The sequence below is a fragment of the Clarias gariepinus genome, chromosome 2 (genome assembly GCF_024256425.1).
Source record: "Clarias gariepinus isolate MV-2021 ecotype Netherlands chromosome 2, CGAR_prim_01v2, whole genome shotgun sequence".
NCBI classification, from domain to species: Eukaryota; Metazoa; Chordata; class Actinopteri; order Siluriformes; family Clariidae; genus Clarias; species Clarias gariepinus.
The window spans coordinates 21,441,204-21,465,318 of record NC_071101.1 but is presented as its reverse complement, the minus strand read 5'-3'; the positions used below and the strand labels follow the sequence as shown (position 1 = coordinate 21,465,318).

General features: G+C 40.0%; 1 protein-coding gene across 1 annotated transcript in view; it reads left to right on the top strand.

Moving 5' to 3' along the window:
• The window catches only part of lrrc4ca (leucine rich repeat containing 4C, genome duplicate a), a 182,063-nt gene that overhangs the window by 61,039 nt on the left and 96,909 nt on the right, over positions 1-24,115 (top strand). The window lies entirely within an intron of this gene.

Genomic DNA, 24,115 nt, shown 5'->3' with positions numbered 1-24,115 from the left:
CTGAGTTTCCATTATTTCTTATGGAATAATTTGATATATGAGTGTTTTTATATAATACAGTATTGTAGCTTTTTACCGCCGAAAAGGATGTTGGAGTGACGAGTGAGCTTAATTGCTGCCCAATGCAATGGCTGTGAGTACTTTATTTACACAGTACTGTATAGCATGAGCAAAACATTCACATTTGAGAACCACATCCAATTCAGCCTTAACATGAACCGGAGCACATTCAACAGGTCACACACACTCCACACACAAACATGGCCGAAGCCCCCAGCCCAAACAACCTTCCCCAACAGGGTGAACACATAGAGAACCCCCGCAAGGCATAACGGTCGTCAGCCGCCGCCCCGTCTACGCCACACTGCCCCCACCCGAGCTGTGACTGTCCCCGGTCACCATGACTCTCTCAGTCTTGGAGGTGTGAAGGCGGTCGGCACTGGCGCTGGAAACGCCGGGGTCCTTTTGTGGGGAAGGGAGGAGCGCAAACATTGTCCTGAGGCGGTCTGGCCTCCGCAGAGTTCGATGGTTCGCCGGCGTGTGTCCACACCCGAAAGTCCTGCAGCGGTGCCCGCGAGCGCTGGGTGGGGCCCTTCTTTGCCGTGCAGAGGTCGCATCGGTGGACAAAGAGTTTACTGTCGGTATGACAGCCCGGCCAGTAGAAACGAGCGTGCAAACGCTGCAGAGTTTTATTCACCCCGAAGTGTCCCGAATGTCCAGAATGTCCATGCACCAAATCCAGTACACATGCTCGCAAAGCTGAAAACATTCGCCCGCGCGGCCGTTCCCAGCGGCGGTAGAGTAACCCTTCGTGCAACGCTAGGTGAGTAAACTGGGGACGAAGCTTTACCTCTCGCCCTAGATAAGCGACTGCGGTGTAGTCCGGTCTCACGACCGCTTTAACCCAATCTAGCACCCTATGCAGAACCGGATCCTTCTCCCGCTCATCAATGAGCTGATCACGGTCCAACTGTGACCCAGGCAAAGTGACTATAGGTGACGCTCTAGGTGATGCAGTAACTCGCCGGCTCGGATGGCTGATCACCGCCGGAGAGCCTGGAGGACTGCACAGGGAGAATGTTCGGAGTCGAGGGTTCTACGTTGCAGTACCGACCACGGCTTTGCTGCCCGGCCGCCGGGATAAAGCGACAGCATTAGCATGTACGTAGGTTTCCCGCTCGGTCTGCTACCGGAAGTTCCGCCCCTCAGGTGTGTGCTACTAACATGTCCGGCTGTGGTTTGGGTAGTAGCAACCTGGCTAACCCGAAGTTACCACGCAGAGGTTCGTTATTTAAGTCTAGCACCGCACCCCATCTGTCTAAAATGTCCAACCCCAAAATGCACTCCTGCTCGATATTACCCACAAAGAATTCATGTGCATAAGTCCGCCCACCTATTTTTATTCGGACCGTGCGACACGCCCGTACCTTCACGTAGCTCCCAGTAATGGTGTGGATGTAACGGTGCCAGTAATCCAGTGGCGAAACAGTGGACCCGGTGTCCACAAGCACCCGTAGTAAGATGCCGTCCAGCACACAGTTGACATAAATCCCAGCGCGGCTTCCCAAATGCCCCGACCGGAAGTTAAATCCACTAGTTGGAGGAACAAGAACGGTTGTGGGAGGCGGCTTCCTTTTAGCGCCCCCCGCCCCCACCTGGAGCTAGTTTACCGGCTGCTGGGGTACGCTGTCTCTCAGGCCTGAGAACGTTGCAACGGTAGTCTTGAGGTTCCGTGCCTCGGTACGCCGCAAAACCCCAGAGACTTGTTCCTTGTCTAAACGCGACGGGTAACCCTGTCCCCGGCTAGGTTCACCTACCGGTTGCTTGGCTCTTTCGCCATGATGTTCCGCCATTATGGGCTCAGCGCGCTCGGCCTCGCGCAGCGTCTCAGAAAGGGAAGCTGGTGCCGCTAACCTGATGTGCTCGCGGAGCCGCGCTGGTTGGAGTCCTCGGAGAAATGCGCGAAGAGCTAGCTCTTCCTGCTTGTCGTGCTCGAATTCCAGATAGCCCCGGCAGCAACCGCCAGCTCCTCGCACGCTGCCTCCTTACGGTCACCCGCGCCAAAACTCCCGTTGCTTTGCCCAGTCCTTCCACTCATCAGCCCGGAGGTCTTGCAGCGCCCGGAGCACGTCGCCCTCCAGCGAGAGTGCTACTCTGACGACGGTTTCCGCTGAGGATGTATATATACATTGTGTTCCAAATTATTATGCAAATTGGATGTAAGTGTCATAAACATAAAATGTTTGGTTTTTAAATTAAACTCATGGATGGTGTTGTGTCTCAGAGCTCTTTGGATCACTGAAATGAATCTCAGACATGTGTGATAATTAGTTTGGCAGATGAGCCCAATTAAAGGAAAAGTACTGAAAAAAGTTGTTCCACATTATTAAGCAGGCCACAGGTTTCAAGCAATATGGGAAAGAAAAAAGATCTCTCTGCTGCCGAAAAGCGTCAAATAATGCAATATCTTGGACAAGGTATGAAAACAATAGATATGGAGTCATGTTTTGGGCCGGGATCATGGGGAGAAAGCTGGTAGGCCCCTTTAGGGTCTCTGAAGGTGTAAAAATGACCTCTGCAAAGTATATAGAGTTTTTGACTTTCTTCCATGGTACAAAAAAAAAGAACCGTGCCTTTTTTTTTAGCAAAATCTTTATGCATGACAACGCACCATCTCATGCTGCATAGAATACCTCTGTGTCATTTTCTGCGATGGGCATAAAAGATAAGAAAATCATGGTGAGGCTGACATCCTCCCCTGACCTCAACCCTATTGAGAACCTTTGGAGGATCCTCAAGCAAAAGATCTAGGATAGGAGGCAGTTTACATCAAGCAGCTCTGGGAGGCTATTCTGACATCCTGCAAAAAAGTCGAGCAGAAACTGTCCAAAAACTCCCAAGTTCAATGAATACAAGAATTGTGATATCAAAGAAGGGGTCCTATGTTAAAATGTAACATGCCCTGTTAGGATGTTTTTAATTTAAATAGCTTTTGATTTCAGTAAATATGACCTCATAATGCTGCAAATTCAGCCTATTTTCAGTTCTTTACAACATATAAAAAGTTTTAACTCTGTTGTGCATAATAATTTGGAACAGTGCATTTTTAGTTTTTTTTTATTTATAAATATCATCATTAGGAGGTTTGTTCAATAAAATTTGAATTATACCATAATGGTTGATGACTTTAAAATTATACTGACTGTCATTTGCAATGACTAATTATGAAAATCAGAGAAAAATATCATTTGCGTAATAATTTGAAACATGGTGTGTATACACTCACCTAAAGATTATTAGGAACACCATACTAATACGGTGTTTAACCCCCTTTCAGAACTGCCTTAATTCTACGTGGCATTGATTCAATAAGGTGGAATTAACGCAGTTCTGAAGGCGAAAGGGGGTCAAACACAATATCAGTATGGTGTTCCTAATAATCCTTTAGATGAGTGTATATAAACTGCATATATGGAATCAAACCTGAGATAGTTACATATACGCACTGAATGACACATAGATAGTATGTGCGATCCCTTGTGCCATCTGCTGAGAGAAATGAGAATCGCAGGTTGGAAAAGGCAGGAAACGGCATGACCGGCACACAGCTGTCAGCAATTTCACGTAAATATGAGCAAAATAGCTTTATACTGGTTTTTACTTGTGCGATTTTGATAATGTAAGCATGCAGGGTGATTAAGCTCACAGATCTGGAAAAAGTCCTGAAAGGAGGGTCCTGGAATTTGATTGAGTGTGTCAAGTATTTTTTTTCACCACTGCGGTCAAATGACCGGTGCTCAGCGCTTCTAGTGTTAAAGAGAATTGGGGATTTGCAGGCTCTGTTTATCTTGTGATCCTGCCTAGACTTTGCCCCTGGGCTGTTCGAAACTATTCTGCATCCACACCCGGAATTACTCGGAATAACTTTCAAAATTATTTTCCGAAAGTTCCATTCTTGGCCCTGCAACCAGTTGTTCTCGAAGCCTCCTTTGTTGTTAGACAAACTATGTCACATTAAAATAGTGAGGCATGCTATTGCCCTAGCCTATGAGGTGCTTTGTTACACTTCACCTCTAGGAATTAGGACCTAAGGGGTTTGCAAGGTGCCCCCTTGCAGCAAGTGTGTGATGCGGTAGGTTGGTCCTCTCCGCTCGCATTTGTCTGATTTTATAGTTTGGATGTCCATGCCACCTCAAAAGTCCTAGAGTCAGCATCCCTCAATTAGGTCTAGACCTCTTTGCTAATTGTGTGCACATCCGGGTTACTTTGCTGTAACCCTGTTCCCTGAAAAAGCAGGAACGAGATGCTGCGCTCCAATTCCGCACTGTAGGCGTGACTGGACGTCCTTTCAGACAACCTCCAGGTGTACCTGATCAGATGATGTCACCTGACCGAGGTTATATAAGCCAAGTTTTTGGCATGTTTGACACACATGCTTCAACAACCTTTTTCAGGGAACAGGGTTACAGCATACAATTTTCTTCAAAAAAAAGACTAATTATGGCTGTCCAGTAACACTGATTCTTATTCACCCACTTCTACAGTAGAAGGTTTTTTTGGATTGTGATGGAATATGAGCAGAAACTCTGTTGTGAAATTGGTTGATAGTGGCAAACTACTATGATGCACCTTTGGACTGTTTGTATTTTTGTGTGCTTTAGTAAATGTTAATTTGACTTTTATAGCTGTTTCTTGTTTTTCCGGTTCAATCTTGTGTCACAGGTGTGTTTATTCAGGTTTATAAGTATCATTGTTTAAGGTTCAAAGTTTAGTCTTGTCTTGCATCTGTTCCCTTTAAATTATTATTTTTGTTTTTGCTCTTTAGTCTATTCTTCCATGTGATGTTTGAATTACCGTTGTTGCACTGTAACTTTATGCCCCGTATTGCACCAACTCTACTTTTGTGCATGTTAATACCACAACATGGTAAGGACATAAATGTTTGATTGAACAGGCATGTGTTTATTTATGCAGGATAAATTAATATAGGCTCTCATATATTCTTGATGTATTACATGTAATGTGAAATATTTCAAGCCATTTTTGTTTCAATTCCAATGATTACAGCTTACATATTTTAAAATTTCAAAATATTATAATATTTCCTAAAATAAATTATGTATAATACAAATACAGTGAAACCTCCGATTGCGAGTTACACAGTTTGCGAGTGTTCCGCAAGACGAGCAAAGATTTTTAATAAATTTTAACGTGAAAAACGAGCAAGTCTTGGTTTACGAGTACCAAGTATCATGTATCACGCAGGCATTTCTCGTTTTGATGCCGAGCGTCACGTGAGCCAATGGTTTTTCGCTCTCTTGCGTTGCGGTAATCATCTCCCCTGCTGGGTCTTAGTGTATCTCACTGGTATAACTAACATCTGTCCACACGTGTACTGTTTACTATAACACTGTGACCCCGTGTGTGCGCGTAAAACATTTTATTTTGTGTTTGTAAGCATGTGTGTACAGCTCGTTTGTACTGTCAAATTTCCTTAAAAGTTTGCTAATTTATTCATGTAATTCATGCTTGTTTAGTGGCAATTACTGCTACAATTACAATTCGCAGTGTAATTTGCAGTAATTACAATACGGGCATACTTGCATATTTACACAATCGGATACAGTAGGTGGCGGTAGAGACGTAATTGGTTTGTTTTCCGTCGGAAGATACGGACAAAGAAGAAGAAGCACCCGCTCGCATCATGAACTGTAAGACACCTGTAATCCTCTGTGTAAATGTTTTTATTTTTGTGACAAAAACAATGGCGCTCTAAACAACATGCCTACTGACACATTTATCACGCAGCTTAGAGGGTAAAATGAGCGCATGCTGCACGGATATGGCAGGAGGCACTCTTTACAACTTTACTCTGTAAGGTGAGTAACCAGCTGCTGTCTACATTCTATTCTAAAAGAAATAATATATATATATATATATATATATATATAAATATATATATATATAAATATATATATAAAAGTGCTAATTAAGCGTTAATTTGTTTGGTCATAGCACATAAGTGTTTTTTTTTTTTTTTAACACCAGCATGAATGTTGGTATTTGCCTATATTTAGTGTTAACCATTCACAGAAAAAAGGCCAGATATGTGTTATATTTGCTTCAAGTGCTAAACAGTAAGGTACTTCCCACAACGATGTGTTACTGAGTGGACCAGACATGAACAACACAGTGTTAGGCGTCCTCATTCACTTTTACAAGGAACCTATAGCAATCACAACAGATTACAGCATGCTTTATTGCTTCATTGTCCGTGAAGACCATCGAGCCTTCTTGAGATTTCTTTGGTTTGAAGATAATGATCCAGACAAACAGATTGTGGAGTATTGTGGGAAGGTGCATGTATTTGTCCGTCATCTGCTATGGCCATATATGAGTTGCAAATAGCTGTTCTGCTGGGAGAGGACAAGCATAACTCAGATGTGAAACAGTTTACCATACAGTAAGTAAGCCATTACCGTTCTGAAATAGAATAAGGAATCAAAAATCTGATTGTAAAAACTAGCCTCTAACAGTAGAAAGTTATAGAGGCATTCTGCCATGAAGACTTGGCAAAAGATTTGCAAGACATTGAAGTACCATCGGATTCCTTACCTTTGCAACGAAGTTTGGGACTTATGTGGAACCTACAAATTGACACTACACCTTTTATGTGTCAAAGCAAGAGAAGCCATTTACTAGAAAAGCCATCCTCTCTGTGGTTAATAGTCTCTATGACCCTCCAGGGTTTTTTTTTGCCCCTGTAATAGCACAAGGTAAAATTTTAATCTGAGAACTGGCCAATGATCAGTGTGATTGGGAATCTCTCATACCAGCTGAAAGAGAAGATCAATGGAGAACATGGCTTGATTCACTTTTGAAACTAGAGCAGATACAGTTTAAAAGACCACATCTTCCTGTTTCTCTATGTTCTACACAACAGAGAATTTGTATCTTTGCAGATGCATCTACCATGGCCATATCAGCTGTAGCTTATCTTAGAGCAGTTGAACAGAGGAAAATTAGCCCCTCCAAGTTAGCCCCCTCAGACTTCTCTGACTGTTACACGCCTTAAACTTTGTTCTGCGGTTTTGAAATGGCAGACTTGTTAGCCACTTAGCTGGACATTAAACTCCAAAGAGTAACATTGTACACAGACAGTAGAATTGTCCTAGGTTATATTCACAACACAAGCAGAAGGTTTTATGTGTTTGTTGCCAACAAAGTTGCTCAGATCAAAAGGTCTACTCAACCAAATCAGTGGCACTTTGTCAGTACAGATAAAAATTCTGCAGACCATGGAAAACATCCAATATCCCCAGAGTTATTGAGTCACACGAACTGGTTTACAGGCAGTGAGTTTTTGCACAAAGATGGCCTAGACATTGACACACATGATCCAAAGACCTACAACCTTGTTAAACCAGACAAGGATACTGACGTACATGTGTCAGCCTTAGCTACCCAAACCTTTGAAAAGAGGCTGGACTCGCTTTTCCTGCTGGAAAATATTTTGCCTTGCAAGAAGCAAAGTGGTGCCCAATTGCAGTATCATGAGAAAGTTAAACCCCTTTTTGGATGAAGATGGAATAATAAGCATTGGAGGATGTTCATCATCATCTAAAATGTGTTTGGAATCATCATCATTCCTAAAAACAATCATATCGCTACTCTACTTGTCAGACACTTTTATGAGCAAGTTGCACACCAGCATAGACATTTTACGGAAGGTGCTCTTTGATCAGCTGGACTTTAAATAATTTGAAGCAAAAGACTAGTGTCAAGTGTGATATATCATTGTGTGATCTGTAGAAAGATGGAGGTTGGAAGGATGGAAAATGTCCAACGTTCTCAGATTCCCCATAGGTGTTAATGTGTTTGGTCCGTGGAACATCTACTCTAGATGAATCAAGGGAGGTCTTGCAAAAGTAAGCGATGGGCAGTTATTTTCATGTGCTTAGGGACCCGAGCAGTGCATTTTGAAGTGATTAAATCCCTGTCCTTTTTAAGCTTTATAAATGCATTGAGAAGATTCATTGGTTGTTCAAAAGCTATCTTAGAGATCAGTGGTGTACCTGGATTTTCAACGCTCCTCATTCCTCCCACATGGGTGAAGTATGGGACAGGATGAAAGGGGTTGCATAGAGAATTCTAGATGCCTTGCTTCTAAAAACAGGTTCTGCAAGACTGCCACATGAGGTTTTCGTTTTACTCATATCGGAATTCATGGCTATAATGAACGCCAGACTGCTGGTCCCTATCTTGTCTGACCCAGAAATGCCAAATGTGTTAGTAGTGTTGTGCAAAGGTTCAGTGGTTTAAAGCATTATACCAGACGGAGAGTGTGCTGACCTCAGTGATAACAACCACATAGCGACATCTAGTGGCCATTCTGAAATTAACGTCTTAAGTGTATGTAATGTCTCCTTCTAGATTTGTCGTAGTTAGTGTTTGTCTCAGAAGGAATTTAACAGGACGCTGTATTTCTTTGCCATGCTGTTCATGTTCTAAAGGTTTTAAAAATTTGTCTGTGTGTATTTAGTTTCATATTTTTTGTTTGTGTAAATACTGTGAAATGTCATAAAAAAAGAAAATGTGTTTAAACTGTATAAAGGAGTTGACTTATAAAACTTTAAGTATGGAAGTAAACATGTTAAATGTGTTATACTCTGCAACAGTTGGATTGTGATGCATAAGACATATTGTTTGATAGTGTCTTTGTTTATATGTATACATTTAGTTTTACAGTGCTTTCTTCAAGTAAACTACACTCAAATCAAGCATAGCATCTGAGTCTTTCTTGGAAAAACCTGTTAACTATCTGCCAAGCTAGTCAGGGTCGAGCTCTTCAGCAATCATCCTAGTGGGGGCTGAATATACACAATGAATAGGTAAATACAAGAAATACAGTTGAGTCTTGTTAAATACAAGAAATGCTAACAATAAATATAATGCATGCTTTAATAAAGTTCAATAAATAACATAGATACATATAATAAATATCTAATCATGTATTTTCTCTTCCTCCAGTATCATCTGGGTTTAAGGGTGTGGTCTGGTGTGTGATGGCATGTCCTTGTGACCTGGAGAGATCAGAAAAGGCTGCCAAATTTTCCCATAAAGGAGTCAACATTCCTACAAGAGAGATGCTTGAGCTCTTTTTTTCCTTACCTTGTTAAGTATGGCTTTTGAAATTTAACTAAGGTGCTGGAACTATTGACTTTGGAACCTTACCATCCATCAATGTTTTGTGTTTAACATGTTTTGTATGCAATGTGTTCATAATGTATTTTTGGAAATAAATGTGTATTGTAAAATCCAAAATGAATCTTAGTAATTTGGAAAAGAGACAAAATACTGGTTAAAAAAAGCAAAATGTTTTATTAAAAATTATTCAAATATAGTCAAACTAACTGTAAAACGAGCTGTCCGATACGAGAAAAATGTAAACATTAAAATGTAGCTTATTTTTATATTTACTTGTACTTGCATAGCAAATCGTGTGTGTTACTGAAATTAAGACAATGGCACAATGAAATTAAATAGTTTGTTCATTATCGGCATCAACATTCTATTTAATCTCTTGATGTTCCCTCCTCTGCATTTGTAGTCAGCACTCATCCGTCTAAATTAGAGATTTCATCTAGGTAGAGAGACTCTCCGGCTGTTAAATGTCAGGTTTTGTCTTTTTCTTCTGTTGTTAGCTGGTCTTATGCTATTTTAAGAGGTCTCAGCTTGTGTCTCCTCTGTAAGAAAGTGTCCATTTTAAAGAAAGTAAAAAAGTAATAGGCAAAAAATTAACTGAAGAACAGCTTGCACAACTATAATTCTTCCAACATTCAAATTTTGTCACAGTGATCACAGATAACCTTACATTGTGGGTGGAGCTTATGTGTAACATCAGTTTTACACTTTCAATAAGTGTCTATGAGATGCATTGGAGTATAAACAGAAAGGTTATACATAAAATAATGAGTAAAGAGTAAAGTACTTGTAACTCTAATAGCTACATAAGCACAACACTTAGGTTTATCACAGTCTACTCTTTTGAACAGGGAAATGATCTGTTGCTTTAAAGTAAGCAGACGTGAGGAACATTCAATTAGTTGTGAGCTAATCTTCTACATGCATTAAAAATGTCACCATAAGATCCACAAACAATTTCCAGCAGATGCCGTGATAATATGGGGCACTCTTAAACAACGTTAATAATATTAGTAATCAATATTAACTTAACGTTAGCTCACAGGCTCTCTGCTGGACCAGGCTCAATGCTGCCGGTTCTGATGATAAAGGTAGATGGTGTCGTCGGACAGGGGGGTTCCGACTCAATTACGCTGAATAATTTTCATCCTATTATTTATTAATTATTCTCTGTTGATCTCCCTCACTTTAGTATCTTACCACGTGATGTTTGCTGCTTGACCCACAGTATGTTTAACTCTGCATGGAATTGCTCAGTGCTGCTGTACACGAGCACAGATACTTCCATAAATATTATAAAAATATTAGTTTTTATGTGTAGTGTCCGATTGTTGTTGGATGCTTTTCTGTCTAAATTTCAAGCAAACACTGTACTTCAGCATTACTTCACAGAAATTCTTAGCAGCCAAATTTGTTTCTGGATGGAGTCAAACAGTAATTACGTCACTTCTTCTTCCATGCACGGGAACGCATGAATCATTTCTGAGACCAGCTCTGCAATCGGTCCAGGGGTCACAGACAAAAATCTATTGTGCCAGGGGCCAAGAGTGCTTGGAAACGGGCCCCAGTAAGAAAACGCCTTAAATTACTTGCCAGCTAATTTGGTTATTAATACTAGTTGATAAAATCAATTAATTGTTGTACTCCATCAGACAGTAGTATATATATTTTTATTTTATTATGTGCACCTGTGTGTGTGTGTGTGTGTGTGTCATGGTTGCCATTTCTCACTAGACAAATTAGCAACCATAGCTTTAATAACAAGCTCAAACAATTCCCAATATTTTGTAATTTTGTAGGATGTTATAATCACAAAGTTACCATTAACATGTTAACAACATACAGTTAAACCTTGGATTGTGAGCATAATTTGTTCCAGGAGCTTGCTTGTATATCAAAGCATATTTCCCCATGAGAAATTCTGGAAACCCCAATAATTTGCTCCCAACGATATTCATATAAAAATGCATTTGTGTGTGTGAATGCCGTCCTACACAGTAGCCCCCTTCCTTCTCCTTTCCCCTCGGCTTACGCACAGACACACACACATGACATACGAGTGGCGCACGCGCACTGAGACTGACCATGGAAGACTCAGACGAGAAAGAAGAACCATTGGCTAAGTTGTGATTATGGGAAAGTCAGCAGACAAAGCGCATGCATACTACTCGTATATCAAGCCCTCGCTCATTTGAGTTAAAACTTATGTAAAAAGTTTGCTTATTTTGCAAACCGCTCAGACTTATCAATTTTGTTTTATGAAAACTAAAACATCAACGATTTTTTTGTGGAAGAGCAGACACTTGTCTATCACAAGTGAGCAAAATGGGACATAAAAACGTCTGACCAGGAATAGGCCTACAAATTGAAGAGGGAATTATAAAATACATCAAAGCATGTAAGCTAATATTTGTGTATGAATATTTTATGCTTGTTTTGTTTTGTTTTTTGTCAACTGTAAAATATTTTTACCCTACTATCCCATCTCTGTACATCCCAACATTTAATCACTAACAAATCCCCAGTCTTCTAAAGCCCTAGCAAAGTGTTAGGTTTTAAATGAAGATGAAGTGTGTGTCCGAGCTAAGTTTTAAGCTAAGAGAAGAAGAGTTATTTCTTGTTGTGTACGCTGCACCTTGATACACTTACCGGTCCGGGCCCGATCGACTGGGAGAGACACACACACACACACACGCAGGCATGATGTCTGAAGATCTTTGTTTATTCTCAGCAAAGAGAGCACATTTAAACGGTGCTACGTCCCGAACAGTCATTAACATGTCGGTCATAGAGGGACCCTGAGACAGACAGGTGAGAGGAGATGCATTTGCATTCCTCTGATTAAACAAAAGAATTCTAGCAGACAGGAGCCATTTTAAATGTATCCTCGTCTGGATACAGGATATAGTAGGTGTTACCACAGAAGGCATGAGGAAGCACAGTGAGGGGTCTGTTCTCAGAGCACAGGAATCTTCTTATTAGATTACATTGTCTTACTATATTATAAAACCTTACACAAAGTCACAGTCTTCTGGGCCATTTTGTTACACAGTTTTGATTTCTCATGGGGCATTGCGATGAGTGATGGTGCAAACAGAAACAGATCTTTAAAACACTGCTGCCCTGTTGTCCTTGTACTGTAGTTCAGCCCAAAACTGCTCTACTTGACCATCATCTTTAATTTTCATCTCCTGGAAAATGATTGCCTAATACTGTGCATCCAGCACCCCAAGATCACCTGTGTATATCTTCTGCATAAATATAACGACTAACTGTGGTTTGCTCTGTAGTAAAATTACAGAAGGGCTAAATAAATGCATAGACTTCCATATGTTGATATTTGCTAGGAGCCTATACTAAACCTGCTTAGCTGCTTTCAGGCATCTTATATATATATATATATATATATATATATATATATATATATATTGTATACTCATATATTATCAGAAAATACTGAGACTCTCCAATATCTTTCAACAAATTTTTAAACATACGAGAGCAATAATATTGCAAATAAGAGCTGTACATTTGGTACAATGAATACTTAAGTCCTTATCAAAGGCTGAACCTACAGTATCAATTTCCCCCAAGTGGTCTGTTGTACTGCTAGCTACGGAGGGAGCCACATCAAATAGTCACGGCTGTGTGAATGGCGTGTGGCTGCCCTGTGGACGTCTTGATCCCCCCTCCCTCTCCTGCCAGAAAGACGTGTCAAGATTTCACAGTAAACACGCCCATTCAAGCCCTATTTATTCATTTACCTTGTGCCACCACTAGATGGCGCTTTGTTCTCAAGAACATGTTAACACAAGCCAGCAATTTAGCTGCGCTGAGTTGCAATCATGTGATTTTATCAACCCACCCCCTGCCGAACTGACGCTATCAAACTGCACTACAGAGATGAAGATGGCAGCTTAATGGACCTTATTCGGAGTAAGTGGTGACTTTTTTTATACACATTTTTTTAGGTTAGTTTACAGTTTATTTCCCAGTTTAGTTTTTTTTATTGGCCATTTTGAAAATCACTGGCTGTACTAGCAGCGGTCAGATGTGACTTTAGATAACTTGAAAATGATCTGTTTACCAAGTCTGGAGTCAACATTACAGTTTACTGTCAGTGTCACAAACTCACAATGTCATTCCTCTTTTCCTCAAAAAGATTCCAAAAATGTCGAAAAATACTTTTAATGTCCCTATTACAAACGCTGCGCTACCTGTTGTCTGGATAAATTCAGAATTATTTATTCTTTGGGTAAGAGTTAATCTGCAGGTTATTTCTGTTAACATAATGTGATGCAGTTCATAAAGGACACAAGCTGAGGGTAGATGTACAGAAGCTAGCGAGCTAAACGCTTAAAACCGGGTTTATATTTTCCCAACTTTGGCTGTGAGTTTGCACAGTAGAGCGAGTGCTTAGTGAACGAGCTGGATAAAAACCCTGAAGTGTTTATCAGTTAAGGAGAAGGGGAGGTGTGGGGGGGCTTCAGTACTCTGTAAGTTATAGTTTGGCTTCAGAGATGAACTAATGCTCATATACGAGTGATATATCGCTTAACTTATTTGCAAAAGCGCAATAAGTAAATTCTCAGTTAATTTATGCAGACGATAATATAGGCATAAGTTATAGTTAATAAGTTCAATGATTAACATTAGCACAGTTTATTTACATTCCAAAATTCCCCAAACAGTATTTTCCACACTCTGTGGTAAATAGGTTTATTAATATATTTTATTTTATCACAACTAGATATTCTGTAAAGTTTATTTATCTTTGTCTTTAAGCAGAGCTCCGCTGTGGAGGATGGGGTCAGACGGTGACGGCTGGCCTTTTGGAGCTACTGGGTGAGCCTGAACAAGCTGTTGAGGGAGCTGTAGTAGGAATGACATCACAGTGCAACAGCTTTAGAATGATAAGGTCTAGGTCTGTATTTTGAACATAGAATTGCAAAATTTCTGATACTTTGGGGAAAATAAAGACTTAAACTGTTCCATCTTTAATAGTTTTTTAAATGGATATTTTAATGTAAAAAAAATCAGATAGAGACTGATAAGCAGCTGGTGTTATCTGGGTATTTTAATGACCTTTAAGCAAAAATACATGTATTTACATGTTTTATACAAATTACTGTTTTAACTTTGACTAGTTTTGAAAGAATAAATTTTATTTTTAGTCATGTTTGTGTGTTTGTTTGTTTTTTTGGATTTTTCCCAGATTTTCTCCCTGAATTTACTCGTATCCAATTCCTCCCCGTCACTAGGGCACTCCCACATTAAGCTTCTACTACCACTCAGTCGGGTGGGCCGCAGACTATCACGTGTTTCCTCCGACCCACGTGACGTCACCGACTGCATCTTTTCGAACTGCTTGCTCACGCACCATTGGGGGCAGCGTAACACACTCAGAGGATAGCGGCATCTGCTCCTTCTGCTTAAGTAAGCTTACAGATGCCCTTAATTGGCTGTAGAGCCGTCATTAATGTGGGAGCCCGAAGTACCTCTCATCCCTCCCCTGTGAGAAAGCTCGGCCAATTAGCTCTCTCTAGGCCTCCGGCTGTGAGGGGTAACAGCATCACCCGGATATCGAACTCGCGATCTCCGGATGATAGGGCGAGCACTTTACCACTGCACCACTCGGAGGCATGGCTGTGTGTTTTAATTGTTGAAGGACTGTTTGGGTAATTTAAAAAAAATATATACTTTTACCAACTACTTCAATGGGCAAAAAATAGGAGACAACTTTGTTTTAAATGGTCAAAGAGTTGGGCTAATAATAATAATTATTATTAATATTATTACTGGTCATAGAAACAAATGAAAACAACAGTTAAACACCTTGATCATATGTATCTGTGCTAGTTTGTGTTTGTGATTATGTGTCCCATAATAACTTTTTCTCAGTTTTAAGAACTTCATCAAAAGAGCAAAGAAAAACTTAGGAGTGGAAGATGAGAAACCTCAATGGAGAATACTGACTAAGACATGGCGCTAATTGCTCTGTGTGTTTTTTGGCGGGGGAGGGGTTCTTTAGACCTGTCTGTGCGCAAATGTGTTTGGGTTAAAGCCAACGGAGAAATGCAGAAGTGCACACACACACACACACCCCTCAATCCACAAATGCTTTAACTGTTGTTTTGTAAATCATTGATTAAACCTACGAACACAGCTGTTTAGCAGTCCTAAACACAAGCATAGGGTCTTTTTTTTTTTTTTTTACTTAAAGGACATCAATATGTTAATAATTTACATAATGATAACATTGATTGTTTGCGAAATAAGGTAATAAGCTATATTTAAAATAAATCAAACCAGGAAGTAAGTGTTTCATACATTAAAGTACTGTGTATAACCAAGGGCCCTAACAAACTGGTTTTACTGCCACGCCTCACGGTGGCAACATTTGGGTTTGTGCCTTTGCTGGCTTTTACTGCTAAGCGGCGCTATATACCTATAGACTAAAACCTCGGGCATCAGTTAATTTTTTTAAGGATTAATGAGCCGCACTCCGTTAGAGCTGCACATAGTAGTAGATAAAATCAAGTGAAACATAGTAGTTAAACGAATTCATAATCACAGTATTAAAATTACAGTACAAATGTAGAATTTAAATGAAATCTTATTAGGATCCAATTTAAGCAACGTAAACGTAACACAGTGAGCCTTTAGATTTTATCATGTGTAATTAGAAAAGCTACGCATGTATGTTTTTTGTCATCTTATATTTTGTGTTCTTTAAATTTGTAGCAGATTTATTAACTGAAATAAACGAAAATAAATTACCATAAAAATTCATTGTCAGGCCGTGCTACTGCGTCAGCAGATGCCGATATGTTTTTGCGTTATAAGAATTCAATGCAGCAGGCTGTTATGATCATCATAATGTTCTTTTATAAATAATAAAAACATTTTAACAAATTATATTTTTACATACGAGCACCCCATTGTGCTGTACCACCGCCGGCAAAAACCTTATAAAATACAAGTAAAACATTACACAAATTTATCATCACACTCTTTGACTTGTGTTTGTCTGGCGGCATTTGTCTTTGTGGTAGGGGAGTGTTTAGTTTGCTCTTCTTAGAAATGGCTACAAAGTTTAACTTGGACCAGTTTACCATTTGCCCCATGGTAGAGCAGTTTGAGAAGTGCCATAAGGATGACTTGTTATTGCTAGCCGATTTCTATCAGATTTCAGTGTCACGGAGTGCTACAAAGCGCGATATTAAGAAGCTGCTCTACGCTGAGCTGTTTGAACAGCGCGTTGTGTGTGAGCGTCCAGAGGCGGGTGTTGCAACTCACTCAGGTGATCCAGAGGATTTATCTGCAGCGGAGGCTGGCGCCAGGCCCAAGGATCCCGCACGCATAGATCCCGCTGTAGGAAGCTCACCATTAGAGGACCCCATGCTTGTGCTGCAATTATATACAATTGCCTGTATCTGAGTTATCACCTGTGCTAGGCCCCACTGTGTCTGTAAGTTCAGAGAAAGTGAGGTGGATACTTACTTCCCTGTGTTTGAGCGCATCGCTGCCACTCTGCAGTGGCCTAGGAGTATTTGGTCCTTGCTTTTACAGTGCAAGTTTGTGGGTAAAGCTCAGGAAGTGTGTTCTGCCTTAACACTTGAACAAAGTGTGGATTATGAAACTGTTAAGTCAGCTGTGTTACGGGCATATGAACTTGTCCCCGAAGCTTATCGACAGAAGTTTAGAAAACATGCCAAATCCGCCAGCCAAACATTTGTAGAATTCGCCCGTGAAAAATGCGCTTTGTTTGACAAGTGGTGTGCAGCCAGTAAAGTCACCACCTTTGACCAGTTAAAAGAACTGATACTGTTAGAAGAGTTTAAAGACTGTATTTCAGATCAAATAGTTGTTTATTTAAATGAACAAAAAGTCTCGTCGCTTGCTGATGCTGCCGTTTTGGCTGATAAGTTTGTGCTCACTCACAAAACTGTGTTTTCGCCTTCACGGCGCGATATTACTAATCGTAGCTCTAAAGTTTCCGCTAGCACGTCTAAGAATGGTAGTGATTCCCGTGAATGCTTCTATTGTCATGAATCTGGACATTTTATCGCTACCTGTCCCGCGTTCTCTCGTAAAAACCGTCGTAAAGCACAGAACACTAAGAGTGTGGCTTTAGTTCATGTACCACCGCAGCCAGTTAAAAGTTCAATTTCGCTTTCGTCGGTGGATGCTGTGTTTAAACCTTTTATCTTGGATGGAATGGTTTCACTCTCGGTCACAGATTCTGAGCCTACGCCACTTTGTATTCTGAGAGACACTGGCCCTGCTCAGTCATTTATTTTGGAAGGTGTCTTGCCTTTGTCTGACCAGTCTAGTTGTGGTGCCGATGTTTTAGTTCAGGGAATTGAAATTGGTGTGGTCAAAGCTCTGTTACATATGGTTTATCTTAACTGTGATATTGAGTCTGGCTTTGTTAAGGTCGCAGTTCGTCCTCAGTTGCCAATTAAAAGGAGTTTCTCTTATTTTGGGTAATAATTTAGCTGGTGGAAAGGTTTTTCACTTGCCTGTTGTCACAGATGCTCCTGAGCTGAATGAAAGTGATGCGCTGTCACGTGAGTTTCCCTCGGTTTTTAGTACCTGTGTGGTGACACGCTCTCAGGCTCGTAAAATAAAGGATGCTGATGACATTTCAGATTCCTTTATGTGTAACGATAGTCCGATGTTTGAAGATGAGAATTTGTCTTTCAATCCACTTGTTTCACCGGAGGATAAGACCTCCTCCATACAAGATGATGTCGCTACTTTGGGTGTTGGGCGAGAGCAGTTCGTTGCCGCTCAGAAATCTGATGCATCTTTCTCTGTGTATTGCTGCAGCTGTAGATAGTGCTGAGTTACCTCAACACTCAGTGGCATACTTCTTTGATGATGTTTTAATGCGAAAATGGTCACCCTCTGAAATTAAGCATGAGTCAAGGGCTGTTTTCCAGGTTGTGGTTCCAAAACCATATAGAACACAAGTTTTGCTTATTGCCCATGACCATGATCTTGCTGGTCACCTTGGTGTGAGGAAGACCTACCTCCGTGTTTTAAAACACTTCTTTTGGCCTGCCATTAAGTCTGATGTTGCTAATTACTGTCGATCCTGTCATGTTTGTCAAATGGCAGGGAAACCTAACCAGGTTATTCCCCCTGCTCCACCTTAACCAATCCCTGTTCTGGGAGAGCCTTTTGAAAGCCTTTTGTTAGATTGTGTTGGTCCCCTTCCTCGAACTTAGTCTGGTAACGTGTATCTGCTAACCCTGATGTGTGCTGCCACTAGATATCCTGAAGCCATACCCCTGCGTAGCATCAAATCACGTGCCATCATTCGAGCACCTATTAAAATCTGTACCACCCTTGGTTTGCCCAAATATGTTCAGTCGGACCAAGGTTCAAATTTTATGTCTGCTTTGTTCAAAAAGGTTATGAACCAGCTGAACATACAACACCAGGTTTCTAGTGCCTATCACCCGGAGTCCCAAGGTGCATTAGAACGTTTCCACCAAACCTTAAAGTCTATGCTCCGAACATACTGTTTGAACCATGAAAGGGATTGGGATGATGGGGTACCATTAGTTCTGTTTGCTATTCGTGATGCTGTGCAGGAGTCTCTTGGATTCAGTCCTGCAGAATTAGTTTTCAGTCACTCTGTTTGTGGTCCCCTAAAAGTACTGCAGGAAGAGCTACTGTCTCCGAGTCCTGTGAAAGGTCCAACTATAAATGTTTTAGATTACGTGAGTTCCTTTCGTGAATGCCTACATGCAGCATGTGAGGTAGCAAAACGTTCTCTTGCCTCCTCACAAACTTGTATGAAGAATCGTTTTGATAAAAAGGCTGTTGTGCGTCAATTCCAAGCAGGTGACAAAGTGTTGGTTTTACTACCAGTGCCGGGTTCTGCTCTCCAGGCTAGGTTTTCTGGCCCTTATGTTATTGAGTCAAAATTGAGTGATACGGATTATATTGTAAAAACTCCTGACCGTAAGAGGAAATCTCGTGTGTGCCATATCAATATGCTTAAAGCTTATATCACTCGCTCCACCCCAGATGTCTTTGTCCCTGTGGCCATTTCAGTAACTGCCTCAGTGGAATCGTCACCCTATGAGTATTCTCCTGAGTTAGATGGTCTCAGCTTTGGTCGAGCTTGTTTTCCCTGCGCTAGCCTGCCAAACTCAGAATGGCTTGAAGATATTCAATCTAAACTAAGTCACTTGTCCGTATCTGCCCAAAATGTCAGTCTCATTAAGAGTTACCCTAAGCTTTTTTCTGATACGCCCTCCCGCAATACTGTCCTTCAACATGACATTGATGTTGGTGAGCACTCTCCTGTGAAGCAAAATACATATAGAGTTAATCCCGGGCGAGCCCCCAATTCTGTTACGCCCCGGTCTAGGTCGGGCCGTAACAGGAGTGAAAAGAAAAAAAAAGGGGGGGTGAGACCAAAAGTGCGTTTGCCTAGTGTTTATTTTACAACAAGGTGAAATAAGCAAATTCCCAAAATGTGGCTGTAAGCTTCAGAAGCCGACCAATATCGTAACACACAGTACTTAAATTACAGTACAAATTTAGAACTTAAATGAAATATAGGTGTTCCTTAGTTCCATCGAATTTAAGCAAAGTAAATGTTAACACAGTGAGGCTTTATATTTTATCATGTGTAACACTCGCATAGCCAGAAAACTCTGGGTGTGTGTATAAAAAAAAATGGGTGAGTCACAGTAGTTGTCAGATTAATGGGCAAAAACTATATAATAAAGCTATATAAGATACATAGCCCTTAAAAGACTTTACTTTTATTTAGGGTTGTGCGCATGCGGTCTACTACACAGCAAAAACACATTTGTATATTATGACTGAGATAGGAAGGCGGCTCTCATCGGTGTGCGTTTTGCACATCGCCTCAAAGACAGCTTTTATTTAACACGTATAAATGTGTGTCTGTTGTACTTTTGGGAAAGAGAAATCTCTTATAAATCTCTAGAAACATTTTACATTCACTAAAAGATTTATTCACAACCACATTTCAGCCATTCACACACATGCATTGTGCTATGTTGTTGGTACACACTTTTACTTTCTATCTTCACTTTTATCAAAATGCTCCCGATATGAGCCGACACGAGCAGCTTTGTTTCAGTCAGAATATTTATCTCTCATAAAAAGAGGCAACATACACTTGCTGATTAAACACTGCATTTTTTTTAAGTGAAAGGGCATGCGATGTGAGCAGCTTTAATTATTAATAATTAAATAATTATTAATAATTAAATAATTATTAAATGCTGGACATAAACAGCTAAAATCAAGAGGAATGTTATTCTTTAGATTGTTATTATCATGTTCTTTTGCTGTTTGGGTTTAGCGTTAAATGATTATTTAAAACTTAAGCATTCTTAATTTCAGTCTGTCAGAATCTTTATAAAAGTTGGGAAAATCATGTTTGAGAAAACCACAACAATTATTAAACACTTGAAGCACAATCAGTTGCGTCTGTGCTATTTTGTGTTTCAGTGACCAAAATTTATTTTTTTCTTAGTTTTATTAGAACTTTATTGTAAGAAAAACTTAGTAGGGGTGAAATGTGAGAAAGGTAAGGTGAGAAATCTCAGTGGAGAATGTACTGACTCCCCCCACTACTGACTGTTAGATGGTGCAAAGATGGGTTCATTCGTCCTGCCGGCGTGCAAATGTGTTTGTGTTAAAGCCAGCTCAGACAAACCTGACAAATGCAGGAGCACACACACACACACACACAGGTGGCACTTTAACTGTTAGTGCGTCAATGTTGTCTTGTAAATAGCTGATTAAACCTATGAGCACAACTGTTCAAAAGAAATACTAAACAGACACATAGTCTATTTTGTCCGCAAGTAAAATACATGAATATGTTAATAATTTACACCATGATACCATTAGTGCAGAAGATATAAAGAGACTTGTCCGTAGACAGTGTTTATTTTTCTGAACATTACAAAACAGCCATGTCCGATAAAACAGTGCATCTTTTAATAAGCCATATTGGTTTCGAGTTAAAAGTAAAATTGACGAAAGTCAATTTTCTATTTTTTTTTAAATATATTTTTAAATGTTTAAATGAACGTTTCAGAGTATCTAATTTGTAGTGTCATCTGTTAACAGTGTTGGCTAATTTTGTGATTGAGGCCCATTACATTGAAATATTTTTTATTAGTAGTAATAAACCAGGCTTTAGTAACATTGGACAAATCACAATATAAGCCCTCTCTTACGCATGCGCTCTCTCTCTCTCTCACTCTCTCTCTTTCACACACACAAACACACAGTACACGCACACACAAATAACACATGAAGTCGCTAAAACCAAATGAAACTAGGGCAAAAAATATAAGCAGTGAAAAATACAGTAGTATTCTGTAAATGATCCCTGTCCTGCGGTAACAGGCGGTAACCCTCTGGAGCTAAGGGTTTAGTATTGTTTTCAAGTGTGAATGTTTAAGGGGATTTAATCCGTCTCTGCTGCTGCATCTATTTACAGTTGTGATAAGTGATTAATGGCCCATCAGATCTTTGATGGGGAAACGTTATGCTGGTTAAATGATTGAAGAAATACTGATCCGTATGGAAAGATATTTGTTCCAGATATTATGCGCCATTAATCGATTTGTTCTGCCAATTTTTGACTATCAGCGAAAAAAAAACATCAGCGAAAACATCATAAAAATATAATGAAAACACACCTAAGCAGAAGATACATTTTAAGCTTTACTTTGCAGCAAATATAATCTATCAGTGTATTAAACGGAAAAAGATAAAATACACTGTAATGTAAAATAGCCCGCATTTGTGTATCGTATCTATAACGATCGGTATAGATAAATTACAAATATTACTATGTCGTTAAGGATTATTAAGGATGTCTTAAAAATTATTTTAATAAGTTGTTTTATCAATTTATTTATTTATTTATTTAAAATAGCATAAGCATCATGGTTGTGTATTGAGTAATAAAAAATAAAAATTTATTAATCTTTTTTTTTTGGTTTTGTTTTTTATCACATCATCAATTTATGAAACTATAGTGTATAAGGTAAACATAGTGTATAATGCAGCCTGGACACTGCAGTTAACTAAAGCAGTCAATGCTTCACCTGGCTGGATTATAAAGCATTGCAGCCATCTTTTTAGAAAGCGCATGGGGGCGTTTATGGGGCGCGGCATCGCTAACTGCATCATCGCGGGGGATCATATTCCGTGCACAGATCGTGCATGGACTTGTCATGGTTCTGCCATGTTCCTGCCATGCTCCAGGCGGCTGTTTGACGTAGCTCCCACTGTCAGTAGCAAGCAATATACTGTATGTCGGTTCAGCAAACACGTAACAGCTCTGGGGAGCAGAAATTTTTAGAATCTCCATAAATGATAGGTTTAAATCGGGGTTTTGTGGGAGGGTGTTACAATCCTGATTAGTTCAAAGCTGTGTAGACAGTATCAGTCAATTAATTTTGGGAAAAGAGATCCTAAATTTTAATAAGTCGCTTGTCAGATTTTTATAACAAGCAACCATATTTTTTAAGTAAAGCCCAAGAAAACGCAACCCGCAACCTGATTTATTCATTAATCATTTTTTCAAGTGACTTTAAAATAATAGAAGCCCAAAGTCACGTATAATAAACAGCAGGTTTTGTGAAATTTTAGTGCGTAAAACAACAAATGATTATTATAGCATACTTTTCCCACTTTATTTTATTTAATACTTTTATGTATTTTCTCATATAATACTTAAGTATACCCTATCTCACCTATGCGGTTTGACTCACGGTGAAATGCAGAGTTAGGCACTGTGAGTCGCCGGGAATGCCGATGACGTTCTGCTGGCGTTCCGCAAAGTTCTGTAAGGACTGCAAGCTTCCGTGAGGACCGGCAAAAAAATTAAACGTTTAATTTTCCACGTGGAAAGATGGAAACGTACTCACAGTGCCAAAAACTTGCAGTGAATCATGATGAACCGCGAAACCGCGTAGGTGAGATAGGGGTAGTAACAAGAGAGTGCTGATATTTAGCACAAAAGCACAATCTTGAGTGTGATAATGTTTTTATACAACAGTTCCACAAACATCACTTTCATTATTAACAGATTATAATTTTTTTTATTTAACCAGTTATTTTGCTCCACCAACACCTAGCCTTCTATGACTGACGGAACTAAAGTAAGAGCTGGTGACTGACATTTGGTGACAGAGAGTGTATTTCTTACTGTTAAAATCTTACTCCTATGTAGCCAAAAGGTGAGGAGTCTAAACCATAAAGGTGGTGGACAGTCATGTAAATCTCTAAAATTTCTTTTATTCTCTTTATTTTTATTGCTTTAGAATATCAGTTACCTTACATGAAATGCTTTGCCTAATGAGAGCTAAAGCGCATATGCACAACGATTGTCCACGAAATTGATTGACCATGCCCATGGTAGATGGTAGGAAAGGGTAGCTCCCTGGAAGCCCCACTTGGGTGTCAGGCCAATGTTAAACTGTGTCCTCATTACACAGAATATTTAAGCGCTCTGCCAGTGGGACAAGAAGCTTGCTGGATGGTGTTTCAGATGCTCCAGGTTTCTGATCCAATGATTGCTCCTAATCACAAGGCATTGTGGTAGCAAGATTGTCACAGAGGCTTGATCTGTGGCCAGGGCAAATTGTTGATCTCGGTCTCTTCAAGCCAGTGTCACTATTTATCCAGATCGAGCCTGCTTGGACCAGTGAAAGGTAGACTTGGTCAAGATTAAGGAAATGAGCAAGGTGGCCACAGAGATATACACATTAGATATAAAGTGTCTGTAGAATTTACTAGAGGGCTATTCTACTCAAATGAAGGGTCTTCTATTCATTTCCCTTCCTGATTTTGACAACGTGTGTGCTACAGAGGTACAGTTTTAAGAAGA